This window comes from Buceros rhinoceros, unplaced genomic scaffold (assembly GCF_000710305.1).
Source record: "Buceros rhinoceros silvestris isolate BGI_N320 unplaced genomic scaffold, ASM71030v1 scaffold60, whole genome shotgun sequence".
Lineage (NCBI taxonomy): Eukaryota > Metazoa > Chordata > Aves > Bucerotiformes > Bucerotidae > Buceros > Buceros rhinoceros.
Genome location: NW_010391092.1, coordinates 48,322 through 64,673, shown reverse-complemented (window position 1 = coordinate 64,673; position 16,352 = coordinate 48,322). Strand labels below are relative to the sequence as shown.

General features: G+C 42.4%; 1 pseudogene; it reads left to right on the top strand.

Moving 5' to 3' along the window:
- Positions 1–5,791: 5,791 nt before the first annotated feature.
- On the top strand, positions 5,792–7,427 carry LOC104496825 (annotated as a pseudogene).
- Positions 7,428–16,352: the final 8,925 nt, after the last annotated feature.

Here is a 16,352-nt window from a genome sequence, read left to right as displayed (position 1 = left end):
GAAAGAGCTAACACTCAGTTACTCAGTAATAGTAGCAACAACACATCACCTCTCCAGCAAGGATCTCCCTGACAGATGACATGTCCCAGGAATCATTCCATTATTTTAGATGGCTGCTTGAAGTTGGTGGCCAGATGGCAGTTACACGATAATAATTGGCAAACTTGTATGTGTCTTCACTTCTTCCAAGGTAGAGAAAGAGAGTTTCCAGAAATATTCAGTGTCGAAAATAGCAGAGAGGAATACAAAAAGCCATTTTCTACTGGCTGCCTGCCTTTACTATATTTTCATCACAAAAATCAATGTAGGAGTCTGTCATACCTAAGTTGATGGATCCCACTTTAGCTGTGCTCTTTTAGCAACCACAACAAGCATTTAATTTTATTTTTAAGCCTATGTATTTAATGAATAACCAGAAATAGTTTTGGTCATTTTTACCGTAGATTTTTTTTCCTCTAGAGAGGATGATGACCACATCATCTTGTGGTCTGCCTCATATACGAGGCTATATTAATTACTAGCCAGACTACTGCTATGAGCAGAAGTGTGATCAGCTAGGTACTGTTGCTTACTGATGAAATAAAGGATGTCATCAATTGCATCTAATAAAGATCTGTCATAAATCACACAGTTCTACTGTCATTTGTGTCTGAGGCTCACATGTGGTTTCTTGAGTTTAAAAGGCAATGTCTTGTCTCATCCCATTTCTCTATCATGTTCTGTCATTCCAGTGTAGGCACATCAATGCTGAAGAAGCTACAGTTAAAGGTGGTCTTACAAGAAAATGTCAACATTAAATCAAACCACAAGTATCTACTCTCAATATTGTCATCATCCAATACAGGTGAGACATATCAATATTCCAAGAGATTTAAGTGACCTTCAAAAAAAATCCACTCAGATCTCGAATACTGTTTATTGATGCACCTCAGTTTTCAGCAATTCCATAGCACACATATTTAATAGAAAATATACTCTAAAAAGAAACTGTGACATTCATATTAAGAATAAAGATCTAATTTCACTTTAGAACCAATAAAAAAAACCGTAAAATACAGAAATGTACCAACTTTTCAGGACAGCCCTTGAGCAAAAGCCTGTCAGTATACGTTGAAATTATTTATCTATGCTTATTTGGAGTATGACTTTATACGCAGTTAAATCTAAATAAAAACCAGATAGAAACAAAAACCAGCAAACAACATCTGATCCTTCCCCTGGGAAATAAATTTCTCTCTCCCAGTACTGCTTGTACCCTGACATGGCCACAAGCAGAGCTGGGAGGCAAAGCCATACCAAACGCCTACAAGGGAAGACAGACAAATGCCTGAGCACTTTAAGCCTTCTCACAGACAGGTCTTCAGGTTGCACCCTGCTGCCAGAAACAGTGCTACCTATTGCTGGGCCATAGAGCTGAACCTGCCTCCTTGGGAAAAAAGGCCAACTAGTCCCAGTTGTTCGCCTATGGACATGTGATGTATTTTGCCCCAGCCTCCACAGTGGCAGCCAGAACAAGGGAAGCAGTTTTGATTTACCCCATCCTTTGTACAGCACTGAAGCAAGGTACAGGCCTGTATCAGTGCAGCAGTATGCATCTGAGGAAAAGAAAGAAAACTAACGAGAAATTGAACTATGGCAACAAAATCAAAATACCCATTGAACTGCTTCCTGCTGGCAGATATTATAAAGCAGAAACTGCTGCGAAAAAAAGCCAAAACACTCTAATGCTAATTTTGTGGTGTGGTTGTACACCATGCTCACAGCACCTGGAACACACTTAATACATGTGTGCACAGAGGAGCAAAGTTAAGAAGTGAGAACAAATAGCATAGCTGTTTTAAGGAGGGGGACTACTTTGTTCATATGTCCTCTTTACAAGGCAAATACTTGCCATTCTTTCTGGCTCTACCTCTTTGCTCATACCTGCTCTCAGCAGCAGTCCCTAATGCTTTGAAATATCCCCTATTATTAGTAATAGTGACCTAGCTTATTAAGAAAGAACACCTCAAGTGTTCACATTTCTGTCTTTTACACTTCCCTCATCTGTAAATGAAATTAGAGGCCAATATTATTATCATTTTACATCCCCAAGGATTGGAGCTGTGCTGTGCTCAATGCTCTGCAAACACATGCTGAGAATCAGCTCTGCATCCATGAATCTACAGTTGGAAAGTTGACGGAGGGATAAGGTGTGGATGGTTTGCTTGAAGAGCAAAAGGATTTGTCCACAAATGTTTAGCAGAGCAGGAAGGTAATTTCAGTCTCCCAGCTCCCTTTTCTTAGCTATTTAAAGCCATTTCTGTGCTTATCAGGCACTAGTGGTAGCACGCCATCACATGACAGCAAAGGGAGACTGCCTTTTTCAGAAACACAGCTAAAGGAGAGCTCTCAGAGTCATCTACTTCATCTGTTTCCTCTGAAACAAGATCAAGTTTACCCTGATAATCCCTAACATATTAGTATATTCTACAGCCTCTCCAATATCAAGCAATCTAAAATTTCCTTATATTGCTTAGCCTCATACTGGAACATTTTTCCTGAAGGTCTGTACTAAATCTTCCACGCTATAGAGTAATCCAAACCCTGCACCTGTGATCAAAGTAATACACAAAATAAAGTACATACAAAGATTAATCTTTCTACTGGACTTTCTAAGTTGCACCTTCTTCTGGCATAATTTTCTTTTTTGTGGGCTCCAGGAAACTGCACTGGAATTAACTACTATTTGCATTTCTAACTGCAACCTGGGAATTTTTTAATCGAAGGTTGTCCTTGAACACTTTGCTCCCAGTAGAGTGAATTTGTTTGGTTTTCATTTGAGGGAGAAACTAATTAGGTTTTAACCATCAAAAAAAGATAGGAGTTGATGGTATCCTCACTGCTAACAAAGCAGAGGGAATGATTAGAGAGCCTGTGTTCAGAAACTGCCCTTGATGACATCTGCCAGATTTACGAGCTCTGGCAACTCATAATTAAAGACACCTTTCAGAACAGGAGAGAAAATGGTATCAGGGCCTTGCTTACTTTTTTTTAGCACAGAGCAGAAAAACCTGACAGGTTAAACTGTTGGGCTGAACCAGGTAGTGAACGATTAAAATGCTTCAGCATCCATCAGTAAGCCTTTAAGCCTTTCACTTAGGCTAACGTAATTACCTCTGTGCAAACAACAGGCAGCTGTAAGGGGATCCTGGAGGTGCCCACCCGTTTGGAAGCGGGAGCACACAACAGCCTCCTGGTCATACCAGCCAGAATTCCTCCTGGGGAACGCAGACTGTCACAGCAGTGGAGAAATCCCAAAGCAAAACCCAGGCTTATAGCCCTCTCGGTGCAAGGACACATCATCATGTGAAAAGCTGAAACCTCGAAATAAGACACCCTGGGGAAAATTGGTTTTGTTGCCTCATCAAAACTCTTGCAGCAGTCTTGGGTGTGATCCTCTCAAGGAGGTAAACTATATGGGCTTTTCCTTCACTGCTGATACACAGAAGGGATCATTCTGCATTCAAGTGCTAGTAAGGTACTGACTTGCACTTTTCCTCACCTACCTGAGCATAGTCACACAATTTTACTTGGTGGGTGAAGAAACATTGGCTAGTGCACTCTGTGCGTGATCTGCCATACTTGCAACATTTGCAGGAATAAAGTTGTTATCATTTAAAAAACAACCAACATTTTGCCATCCCTTGCCACGTAGGATTAAGTCCAAATCTCTCTGAGTTAAGCTCTGTATTCAGGGAGGAAACCATCATGCTAATTTTATGGTAACAGGCATTGGTCAAATCGTGGCCAGCTCTACTAGATGCATATAAAATTTCCATGCAAGAGCAGAAAGCTCTAGAAGCTATGTGATGCTGGCCCTGCAAATAAGAGTGATTTGACTTTGTTTCAAACTTAAATTATGTTTTATTATACTTACAGGCAACACATCAGATAAAGGCATAAATTCATATTAAAAAAGACACTGCCACCTCAAAGTCATGATGAAATAAAGAATGAGGTACAAATGCCATAGATAGCAAACTCAAGAAGGTTTATTAAAGCTGAAGAGCTGTATTAGTAAAGCTAAATGAAAAAGTGAGCTCACGCTTCATTATACAAGTACCCACGTAATAATCTCATACGCAGGGCAGTGGCCTTCAGATAACAGTGAAATAATTACTGGCACAGGGACATTTTAGACTGACCCCAGTTGCTGGGCAAGAGAGAAGCTCCTGTGTGATCAGTCACTGTCCGTACCCAGATTGCCAAGGGGGCTGTAGGACTTTGAAGAATATAAGGTAAATGGGGATGCAGCTTCAGCCTGAGCTCCTCTAGACTGAAAACAAAGACTTCAGGGGCTGGTTTAGTACCCTACTTCAGGGCAGCAAAGGCTTGCTGGCCCTCTGTTGACTTCTGAATAAAATGAAGGCATTGAAGTGTTTTGCAGGAAGACAGTATGGTGTATTTCTACAATATAGTACTGTGGAAATTAATTATCAAGTATCCTTAGATACTCACTTCATCCTCTTCATTAGATGAGCACTACTAAGTACAAACCTAGTTTTCAAAGCTTATTTCTACTCTTATTCAACTCCCACCCCCAGGATAAAGGGGTTTAAGATCCAGTGTCTCCAGGTATCAATTTATAGAAAAAAAAATAGAAATTAGATTCCATGGAAGAATAAAATTTTATATCCTTACTGATGCTCACAGGAATCCCAAGGCAGTGGTTGTCAGTCTGGGAAACATAAGTGCTGCTTAAAATAAAGAAGGTATTGTGGAGAATATAGCTCTAGGAAAAAGTGCCAAATACTCTTCGGCAAAAAAAGCCTCAGACCGATGAAGTACTGGTGTACGACATGGGATTGTTACACAATGCACAAGCAAAGTGATTATATACATAGGTGACCTGTTTCGGGGGGGATTTAGAAGAAAGGACTGTTACTAAAATACAGTGGTCTTCACCCAGCTTCTTTGCTATGACAGATCATTCAGTCACCTCTTGTGCTGCATAAGGAATAGAAGAGGTCTTGAGGGTTCCTACCTGCAAAGCCAAAGCAGTCACTGACTCAAATGCAATAGTGATGAAGCAAGAGGGAGGGGGTGGGTAAAGAACCAAGCAACCTTAATGGCGTTTCTTCACTGACTTTACACCTGTGCTCAGCAGCAAAGTGCCTAGCCACACTGGTGCTTATTAAGCTTCAAAGCTGACACACTACTGCTGAGCAGAGGAAATTCTGCAGTGCTCAGGGGTGAAAATGTGTGAGTAGCCAGCACAGGAAGAACGTTAAAGATAACTTTGCTTGCTGTTAAAGACAGCTGCGTTCACCACTGATTAGTTGTTACCTAAGCAGAGCTGGCTTGGACTATAAACTTCAGAGATAGATCTGCACAGAAACCTCACCACACCTCAGGGAGGAAAAAACCCCAGAAGATAGGAGATAGCACTCAATTCTGAGCCAGTACCCAGGAGAGGCATAAATATTTGGGACATACCATGGAGAGATAAATGGAATTGGCTGTGTAACACAGTAGGCATAAAAAAAGGCAGAACTCTCCTAGGCTGAACTGTAAGTGTGTCATGAGGCAGAGAAAGGAGACTTCTATCCTGTGTAAAGTGCCAGCAGGCCAGAGGTTTAAGTAATATGCTCGGCTTCACTTCCACAAAATATGAGACTAAATTAGAGTGCAATAACAAATGATTCAAAGCATTGTATTCTTTCTTAATGACGAGCTCATTGGTGATGTCAAGATTGGACATGGCCTGGGCTGCAGTGATGATGCACTGGTGAAGTTCACAGTCCCAAGGGATATGGGTCAAGCAAAGAGTAAAATCAGGACCCTGAATTTTAGGAAAGCAAAATTCGAGCTCTTCCAGGAGATGGGCAGTAGGACACCCTGGGAAATGACCCTCAGGGTCAAAGTAGAACAGAACAGAACTGGCAGACCTTTAAGGACACTTTCCATAGAGCACCAGAGCTCTTGATCCCCTGAAGTAAGAAATCAGGCAAGGAAGGGAAGAGACCAGCATGCTGAGTTGAGACCTACTAGTCAATCTAAAGGGCAAGAAGGAACTGCACAGGCAGTGGAAGCAGGGGTAGGTATCCTGAGAAGATTATGGGGACACTGCCCAGTTGTGCAAGAATGGGGTCAGGAACATCAAGGTGCAGCTGGAGCTGAACTTGGCAAGGAATGCAAAGAAAAATAATAAGGGCTTCTACAAGTATGTCAATAGAAAAGGTAGGACAAAGAAATTATAACCCCCCTCTGATGAACATGATCAGCAAGCTGGTAACAACAAACCAGAAGGCTGAGGTACTCAAAAAGTTTTTTGCCTCAGTCTTCACTGATAACCTCTCTTCTCACACCTCCCAAGTTGATGGGCCACAAATTGGGGCCAGGTCCCTCCCACTGTGAGAGAAGATCAGGTCTGTGACCACCTGAGGAACCTGAACGAACATAAATCTATGAGACCTGATAAGAAGTATCCCAGAGTCCTAAGGAAATTTGCTGATGTAGTTGTCAAGCCACTCTCCAGGATATTTGGAAAGTCCTGAACTTCACGTGGTGACTGGGAAAAGGGAGACATTGCACCCATTTTTAAAAAGGGTGGAAAGGAGAACCCCTGGAACTACCAACCTGTCAGCCTCACCTCTGTGCCTGGGAAGATCACGGAACAGATCCTCCTAGAATCTATCCTAAGGCACATGGGAGACAGGGAGATGATTCAAGACAGCCAGCATGGCTTCACCAAGGGCAAGTCCTGCCTGACTGACCTAGTGGCCTTCTACAATGAAGTGACTACATTGGTGGACAGGGGAAGAGCTATGGATGTCGTCTGTCTGGACTGCGGTAAAGCCTTTGACACAGTCCCCCACAAAATCCTTCTCTCTAGATTGGAGAGATACTGATTTGACAGGTGGACTGTTTGGTGGATAAAGAATTGGTTGAATGGTCACATCCAAAGGGTAGCAGTCAATGCCTTGATGCCCAGATGAAGATCAGTGACAAGTGGTGTCCCTCAGGGATCCATACTGGGATGAGTGCTGTTCAATGTCTTCATCAATGACATAGAGATCAAATGCACCCTCAAAAAGTTTGCAAATCACACCAAGCTGAGTGGTGCAGTTGACATGCCTGAGGGATGAGATGCCATTCAGAGGGATCTGGACAAGCTGCAGAAGTGGGCCTGTGTGAACTTCATAAGGTTCAGCAAGGCCAAATGAAAGATCCTGCACCTGGGTCATGTCAATCCTCAATATCAATACAGACTGGAGGATGATGTGGTTGAGAGCAGCCCTTCAGAGAAGGACTTGGAGGTACCAGTGGATGAAAAGCTGGACACAAACTGACAACTTGTGCTTGCAGCCCAGAATGCAAACCATACCCTCAGCTGCATCAAAAGAAACATGGCCAGCAGATTGAGGGAGGTGATCCTGCTGCTCTAGTCCGCTCTGGCGAGACCTCACCTGGAGTACTGTGTCCAGCTCTGGAGTCCTCAGCACAAGAAGAACATGAACCTGTTTTAGAGGGTCCAGAGGAGGGCCACAAAAAGGATCAGAGGGCCGGAGCAACTCTGCTGTGACAACAGTCTGAGAGAGTTGGGATTGTTCAGCCTGGAGAAGAGAAGGCTCCGAGGAGACTTTATAGCAGCCTTCCAGTACTTGCCTATAAGCAAGCTGGGGACAATCTTTTTAACAAGGGCCTATTGTGACAGGACAAGGGGTTTTAAACCAAGAGGGGATATTTAGACTAGATATAAGGAAAAGATTTTTTTTGAGGGTGGTGAGACACTGGCACAGGTTGCCCAGAGAGGTGGTAGAAGCACCATCCCTGGAAACATTCCAGGTCAGGTTGGACAGGGCTCTGAGCAACCTGGTCTAGTGGAAGATGTCCCTGCTCTCTACAGAGGAGTTGGACTAGATGACCTTTGAAGGTCCTTTCCCATCCAAAGTTTCTGTGATTATGACTTTGGGAACTTCAGCATCACAGGACCTTGACTACGAGAAGATTCTTCTGTGTCTCCTATACAGAAGATAAACTAACAGACAGCTCCATGCATCCCTAACCATGGGAAATTCAGGTAAGCATCTTTAAAAGTGCACAAAGGAAAAAACAAAACTCATGATCCCAGGAATGTAACAGGAGTTTGATTTTATTTCCCTTTGTCCAGTAACACTGAATCCACCTTCTCATTCATTATCCTGGTAATAGATAATACTGGTCGATTAGAGCATAACTTCGCAGCACTGTGATGAGTATCAGTGCTACTCAGGGATAATGGAGCTGCCGTATCCACTATGACTTTGCCATGCCAGACATTGTGCACCACCTGCTTGAGGAGATCTAGTATCTCTTCCAAAAACTATCAGTAGCTATGGCTTTTGAAGTTTCAGAAAGAGGTATTTCTACAGCTTCCCCTGAAAACCTAACAGGGAAATAGATTTACTACCAGGAGATATTTGGCGGGGGGAAGGGAAGGAAGGTGAACAATTTATAAATCTCATTACTGGGATGATTACACTCTCTTCAACAGCCAACAATACTGTTTTGAAAGGTCAGGCATCCAAATGCCGAAACTAAATTTAGTCGCAAACAGCTTCTGATTAAGAATTTCCATACTGATGCAGCAAAAACTGACTGAGATGAGAACCAAGCTCTCCTCTCTCTTGTTGGTCTAAAGCCACATGAAATATGGTACACCTGGATTTTAAGCTTCCCCGGGGCCTCATATTCCAAAGACACAAGATTCCTATTTTCTCTAACAATGGCTTGGATCAGAGGGATTTAAAGAGCATATTATAAGAAGAACAGACTGTTTCAAAATCCACGTGAAAAGCTGTGCTCAGCATTTAGAACCTGAGATTTAGTTCAAGCTATTCCTACAGCTTGAATATTTCTTTCCTGTAAAAAATTTTGCTTCATGTTAGTTTAAGATAAGCAAAAATAAAACCTATTTGTATAGTATTTCCAAGGAGATAAAAGCAGAGCTTTGTGAAGTCAAGGGCAGCTACTGATTTTGCTCCCTTCCCACAAAGATGCAATGCCAGCACCTTTTCTAGCTGCAGAGTTGACTGGCTGAGTGGGATATTGGCTAACAGCAATGATGAATAGTGCTCCTGCTCCAGCAGCCTCCAGGCTGCCAGCTGGTTCAGAAATCATACACGTGCTGAACTGCACCAGTCAGTACATCTCCACTGAACATGCCTTCACACCTCTTTTACTGTAGCCCCATAAAGAGACTTCAACAAGCAAAGCTTGTTTTGATTTCCAAGCATATTCTTACTTGTTTCTGCAATGCGCTGGAAGCCTAGCCATTGCACAGCTGGTGACTAATGAGGAGGGTGTCCATGACAGGGGCAGATTATGACATGCAGGTCTTGCTCACGTGCAAAACTAGATGGCTTACCTCAGCCATAGTATGGGTTAGAGAGAAGAGCTGAGATGTCCTAAGTCAGCTTCAACAGTGATCCTCTCTGGCTGATGCTGGCACTGCACTGAACGGCTTTGAAAAGGAGATGGGAACTACCAATTCTACATCATAAGGCTCCCATAGTACAGGATGCCCAGCAAGATGGCTCGGAAGAGTGTACTCCCAGTACAAACAGGCCTTCTGAACCTCCCCTTTTCATTAATAAACACCTGGAATGAGACAGTCTCTAAAACTCAAACACAAAGAAACTTATCAATCTTATGATACTTATCAGAGCCTGTCAATCCCTATGCATTAGAACAGGTTTTAATCTCTGGACAAGTACTCCCCTTGCATTTGTAGAACAACTGTGAAGTGTGAGCTTGACAAAAAAAAGTAACTTCTGTCTTCAGGATTGGGTTTGGGCTGCTTGCTAACGCTACTTTGCATTTACTTCATTACCAGCAGGGCTCAAAAAAAATATTCAGAAGAGGGAAAACTTGAATTATGTAATTTTATATATTTTAAGAAGCAACAAGGCTAATAAACAATGATTTGTGCATCAACTTCAAGTATCCCAAGGCCGCCCTGGTTATTAAAGATTTTATCCAGTCATATTTATTAGTGTTTATGTCTTCCAAAAGCAAAATAGTATCTGAAAACATAGTGTTACCTTGAAGAGGAGTAAGGATTTTAGCCCTCCCTAAATCATTTCACATGCCAAAGAGTCCTTGGGAACCTTCTCTGGACACAGTAGCCTTAGCTGGCTTCTGTCCAGAACATGCCTTCTGCAAACTAACCAAGAAACTAGCATGCAACTAATTACAAATACTGTTATCTGCAGTTAGCGCAGCAGATGCATTTCCACACGGTTTCAGGCAACCTACTGAAGTCTAACAAAATGCATTAGCAAGTCAATACATCCTTAATAAGAGTGATCATTATATCATTAAACAGGTGGTTTTAAACTTTTTTTGCTTTCAAAAAAAGATAGAGGATCCAGCATCTTCCCTAGGAGCCACAATATATATGTATGAGCTTAATGCAACCAACAATTTCATATAGTGCATTTGCCAGGACTGCAGAACTTCGGGTGCTGATTCACTATATACGTTATAAAACTAGCACAACTATGCAGGCCTGCAATAATTGCTCCTGAAATTGCAGCTGACCTGACCAACAGCATTGCTATTATCACATCATGTGACCAAGGTAGCGAATAATTCCTGTCTTGAGGGGGAGAGATGAACAGATCAAAAAACTCATACTTGACTTTCATTTTGTTAAATTCCCAAAACTGTGTGCTTCTGCAAAGGACAACTTCTGAGCAAATTCACCGCACATATCAACCTGATGCATAGTAACGTTAGTTCTTGTACAAAGATAAGCAGCAAAATAGGGTTAGTGTCTTAAGTCACGAACGAGATTGCAGTATCAGACATTCATCACGGAACAGTTTTCTCTTGAGATATACAAAACCTGGCCACGGTTAGGAACAGCTGCACACCAAAAAAGAGCTCAGGTTCTCACAGTAACAAGATGAGCCTCTACTCTTGCCCTTTAAAACTGGTTTCCCCTGAGGAACAACCACATCACATTCATTAAATGTTTACACATCCCACCTACCAACAGGAGACAAAGATCCAAGGCATATATTTGTGTAGTATGGTTGTGTATTTATTAGCAGATAACCCAACTTCAACAAGAAGTGGAAAACAAACATCACATGCAGCTTCCTCATGCCCCAGAGCACATGGTGGCTTTATGTGGATTTGGCTTCAGCTAGCAACACATTGCAGAACCTGTAAGCAAAAGCAGCTTCATACCCCGACAAAACCTTGAGGACTTGCAAACAGGAGACTGCGTTATGGGAGAAGAAACCAACAGCCTCACTTGATTTACCAATAGAAAGCAATCTGCCTTCCAGGGATTGTACAAGATAGCAGCTGGCAGCATCGGTACTCCCCACACCCTGCCTCCCAAAACAAATGCAGGGCTCTGCTGCTGTTTTTCCTATTTTTTTCCCCACAAGCTCTTTCTTCTCCCCATGTTGCAGAGCATGTTCACAAGCCCCAGAGCTAGATGAACAGGTAAACCAAATTCTACTACCAGCCTGTGCTAATCGCTACCATTCGAGAGGGGAATGTGTACCTTCCTCAAGTAAATAAGCTGAAGCTACCTTTAATCTAGTTACACTCTGATATTTCAGCATCATACTGCAATCTCTAAGAACTCCACAGCACCACTAGATCAGGTAAATAACTATTTGGACATTTATAACAGTGCCCCAAATGGGGTGATGCCTGTATTACAATGCAGTCATTGCAGGGAAACTGCAAGGTAGGCATCTCCTGAGTGACGTGGAAGGTGCTGCTCTTTTCGCTGCCCTTTTCCTGGATAAGCCCCTTAACCCGCTCTATTTCCTCACCTGCAGACTGAAATTCACATACAAAAAATTAGTAGGTCACAAAAAAAGGAAAGCTAACTCATGAAAATGCATGTGCTGAATGCAGTTCGCTTTTCTGTTTAGCATAGTCTGTGTGGAGCACAGACACACCCTCATTACTGAGAAGGAACAAGATGAACTGATTTAATATACCATAGCTGGAGTTACAGTAAACGTGATGCTAGTTGGCAGATAGGAATTGAGTGCAGCCAATGACACACTGGGGTATTTTTGCAGACGGGCTGTTTACAGTTCTATTTTTACTACCTTTGGGGGCTACAGTTCAACCCATGGAATAGCTCATCTGCATTACTCAGTCACATCTCTGTGACACCATTCTGGGTAAGCACCTCAAAGGACTACTCTGCATCACGTACAGCTGCAGGCTGCGTGGGTCTCTGAGCAAAGAAAAGCAGAGGAGGATTTCTGCCTGTCAGCAAGAGAAATAAAGAATTGAGAGCTGGATTAAGCATCTGGAAAATTACTGCAGCCTCACAGCCTTTGCTGCCTGCTACCCAGGATGAGTCATCACCGGTTGCTGCGGCAACAGCTATTTTCCTCCTCCTGCTGCTCATCAATTTTGTCTGTGTGAAGGTCCCCTGAAACCAGGAGCTGCACAGATAATGCAACAAAGTCACAGAAACTCCTATCAAAGAGCATTTGCATTTTGAACATGCTAGTCTTGGGACTTAGAAGAGAAATAAGGCAGTTGAGGCAAAAAGACAGAGGCAGTAAACAGTTGGTTTTATTCAACCAGCATACCACTTCCAGACAGGCGTGGTTACAAAAAAACCCCACTACCATTTCCACTAAGCAATGCATATAAATAAAACATAATATCCTGCCCTAGACATTAACCTACGATGTTCAAGATCAGTGTCAGATGCTCCGTAATTTAAATGCACACTTTAAAATGGGGGCTTGCACAGCCCAGCACAGAGATCCAGAGCTGGCCAAAACGTTAAGGTTTCTAGTTTCTACCCCTACCTCCAACCTTGACAGAATGACCCCAGGCAAATAATTTCATCTTGGAAATACCCTATTCACTATCTTTCAAGTGCCAAGATAGGGTTGAAATTTTGCTAAGCAGTACTAAAGTCCTGAGGCAACACACAAAGATAATCCTTCACCACCCTTCTGTTGTAAATGCAGTGCATGTTAGATTACCTCTGATGAGACAAGGAGTTTGTCTACTCTGGAGTTATCGTAGACTAACTTTTTGGAAGTATTGTCTGGGATCTAATATCCTTGTTTTCAGCTCTCCTGTATATGTCATGAATTAGTTTATATCCTGAAGGCAGCTTAAAATGGCTGCTGGTGGGAGCCTGACCCTGTTGGGTTAATTAAATGAAAGGCCCCTGACATCCACTAGTCTGAAATTAGCTACAGGAACGTGAAAGCAACTGATAAGGCAATTTTCCCAGTAAGGCAAAAAAAAGTCATCAAGGGCAGCATTTGTGCTGCAAACAAAGAGACAAAGGTAACATCTGTCATGCTAATTTATAATGTTTGATACCAAATCTCTGTGTGTTCAGATAGTGGACACACTGAACCATGAATATTAGACCTTAGACCTCCCACATAGCTCATTTCTGTTATCTGTTTATGTCAGCTGGAGCTTTTAATGCACTTGAGGTGCTGCTCTTCAGGGCCATTTAGGGCCCAGTAATAGAGAAAAGTGATGCAGTGGTCTCCCTGTCTAGAAACTCCTCTTTTAACTCAGTTTCCCTAGAGGGGAAGAAGGGAAGAAGTAATATAGGCATATGTTACTTGAATGATTTATAAGTCACTTTCCTACCGAATTTTCTTTCAAATCTATTATCTGAAGCAAGGATAATTACCTTGCATCCGAGTGTAACTTCTCTAGAACAGGAACTTCTGCAGTGGCACAACAGGCTAATGTAAAGTACAACCACAATATGACGGCAACTTGACTGCTAAGACATTAAAAGCTTCCCCCTCCTCCTCTCTGCTTATTCTAAGTCTGAAACAATCCAGTAGACATGCCTACCTTTTCAGCACGAGGCAGTTTGCCTTACAGCTTACATCCCAGACCAGCCCTGACACTTCAAGCAGCAGTGTAGGCACAATGTTTAGGCAATTGTTTGAGAAAGGAGAAAAGAACAGCTCACCCCCTCCACTCTATGTATTTGGTTTTGGAAATAGTAGGATATTCTCTTAATTTTTGGTCTTTGCCTGTGGATATCATATCATTGTGTAAGAACAAGGCCAGGACTTGCTTTATTTGAAATTTGCTTTGTGTGCAGAGAAGTCACAGCTTCAAAGATAATGTTTGCTACCATCTTTTCAGATGTTTTTGGATTTGACTATGTAGACTGCCTTGCAACTATTGCAACTCTAATAGGAACAGTGTTCCTTTTCTTTCCTTCTCCAGCATCATGCAGTAATCAAATCATGAAAACAAGCCATGCAGCAAATCAAGGGTAGAAAATCAAGAAACGACAACAAGGATTAAAATTTCTGCATTCCTACCATTAAAATGCTTTCAGCAAGCCTTTCCAGCCCATCTCATACACAAGCTCAGTAATAGTTTCAGAACAAAAACCATTCTGCTCTGAGTTTTCCAAGAGAACTAAACTGCTATGGTTTTAGTACTATTACTGATGTTGGCTTCTCATGCGTAAAAACTTGGCCTTCATAATATGGACCCTTTTCTGATGTCATTTATGTTGCTTTGAATGTCTGCACAGAGAATTACAGTAAGACTAGTGCAAATTCTTACACTAATTAGAGTGCTACTTGTCCTATTAGGAAGTAGCAAAACCTGAAAGTCTGTCAGAGGCAAGAAAGTTACCGGTGAGGATCAGGAAAACATGCTAAGAATAACTCATTCTAGACCAAGTGCATGCTGATGCACTCCAGCTATTTCCATAGGATTTAAAAAAATAAAACACACACACATCCTGCAGTACCTTTATGGCTTTACGATAGTAAGAACATATTCTAGAAGGAGATGATCTAAAACCTTCACTGAAGTTGCATGGAGGAGCAACGCTGAGAATTTGGGATCTTGTTTGTCCGTACAAGCTTGCACCAAACATGGGTGCACTGCCTGGGTCTTAAGGGAGGTTTGAATTCATAAGACAATGCATATTGGAAGACACTTTAGGACATTCCCAGTCCAATCTGTTGATCAAGGCACAATCCGCTTTCAGGTCTGACAAGAATGCTCAGGGCTTTATCCAATCAGGTCAAAACCTCCAAGGATGGAGCCTCCACAGCCCTGCTGGACAATCTGCTCCTCCTCCTGACTGTTTTCTCAGGAAGATGATTCTTCCTTATATCCACTCTAAGTCTTCCTTGTTTCAGTCTACCTGAGCAGAAGAAAACAGCTAAACTAAATGGAAGCCATTTAACCAAGTCCCTGGGTGAAATCTTCCCTTCAAGGAACAGTAATTCTTGTGGCCCTGGGGGCTCCTTACCACAGGCCTCCCAACAAGTGCAAAACAAAGAGTAGGAAACTAGTTAGCTACCTGCAAATTCAGTTTGCTCCACAGTATTCTCTTCCGGGGTTGGGGGGAGAGAGAGGAGAGAGAACCACGGGCCTTTACACTCACACTAGAACTATCTCTAGTTGTCAACTGTACTTACTTGTGATAAGAGATCAGGGAAGGACAATGTGAATGCTGACTGCCTGAATTCATCAGGCATTTTGCCATTCACCCAAATTTCATGTAATACTTTAGATTCCCTTAACGTGTTACCGGAGAACTCCAGGCCGGAGGGCAGAGCTGAAGGACAACTGCAAAGCTGAACTCTCAAATACCAAATCTTACACACCCTTGCCACAGGGACACAATATCAGTGGTGAGAAACTTTGTCATGTTAGCTACTTTACCGATTTCTAGAATGAAGTTGCATCCTACTGCCTCAGATGAGGGAAGTGGGGAGAAATATTTCAGCTTCCTGTAGCATAGGTAAAAATGGTTACTAGCTCTTTTCACTCAGTTCTCAACGGTATGAGACGACCCACCAGCTGACGCTTACTTTTGAAAGCAGCCATGAAGAAGTTATTACTACAGGTTTTCTGATCTGGTCAAAGTTCATAAAGTTTTGCAGAACAGACAGGCTGCATCATAGACTTGCAGGAAAGGTAATCCCCTCATGCTCTAATCTTTCTAGATCAGCATTTGGCGCAAACACGTTGCTAAACAATTTAAGAACCATGCTGAGACAACACTGACCAAAATGCATCTCCAAAATGTGTGTCTTCTTCAGTAACTGTCATGCAAGGGCTCTGCGGCTTTACACTGCCTGTGTTTGCAAACAATCACCATTAGCAGTCAGTTCTCAGACTCAAATCACTATGAAGCTACTGAGGTATTGCAACCTTTAGCAGACAAGCAGTTTCCTGATAACAGATAGCAAGACTGCTTTACTATGGAAAATAAGAGGTGGGGGTAAGTTTGAGACTTGTATCACAAGGAGATATGGGGAGGAGGGGGAAGAGTAAAATTCTTCAAGCAAAAGCTGCTGGTGCCAGAAGTTCACAGA